The sequence below is a fragment of the Otolemur garnettii genome, unplaced genomic scaffold, assembly GCF_000181295.1.
Source record: "Otolemur garnettii isolate 467f Iridium unplaced genomic scaffold, OtoGar3 scaffold00003, whole genome shotgun sequence".
In the NCBI taxonomy this organism is placed as follows: Eukaryota; Metazoa; Chordata; class Mammalia; order Primates; family Galagidae; genus Otolemur; species Otolemur garnettii.
In genome coordinates this window covers 37526635-37527424 of record NW_003852398.1, presented here as the reverse complement: position 1 = coordinate 37527424, position 790 = coordinate 37526635, and positions in this window count along the sequence as shown.

Genomic DNA, 790 nt, shown 5'->3' with positions numbered 1-790 from the left:
CAGGTACTCTTGGGTCAGTCTGTTTGCTCTGCTGTTCTCCAATTTTGTGGACACTTCTTGTAAGGAAGAGCCCAAGTCTGTGTAACTTTCTTAGGGTCACACAGTACTGGACTACCCAGGTTATGTGGCTCCTTTAGTCACTCAGTCAAAATGTATCCAAATACATTGATTAGATACCTACTTTATGTCAGGCTCTGAGCACATAAAGAGGAACAAGATAGAGTCTGGGGCAGCAGAGAAATGGGTGGGGGAGATTTAGAAATAAATAATTACCAGGTGAGATATTAGAGGTGTGTACCGAGTAGTGGGTGACTAATTCTCTCGAGGAGGAGAGATGTAGGAACAGGGTGTAGAAGGAAGATTGGGACTCACAGGCAGAGGGAACAGCAAGAGCAAAGACAAGAAGGTGTAAAAGGCCAATGGGTTCAGCAACCAGTGAATTAGGGGTGGTGTGGCCAGGAAACAAGGAAAGGAGGGGCAGGGAATATGGCTGGAAAAGCAGGTTGGGGCCAGATTTGGAAGAACAACAGTGACAGTCCAATGAGTTGTACTTTCCCTGGAGACTACAGGAACTAAGGTGGCCTTAGACCACTTAGTTTGGTCTTATTTCTTGGTATATGAAAGGCTGCACTGCTTCCTGCCCCACTTACTTCTAATCTAGTTATTGCAGTAGTAACAATGATTTAGAGGATCACTTCGGATTTTATGCATGCTTTTTAATTTTAGGTTGCAATAAAGTATGAGCTGCCTCAAACTCAATTATTCAGTCTTTTTTTTTTTTTTTTTTTTT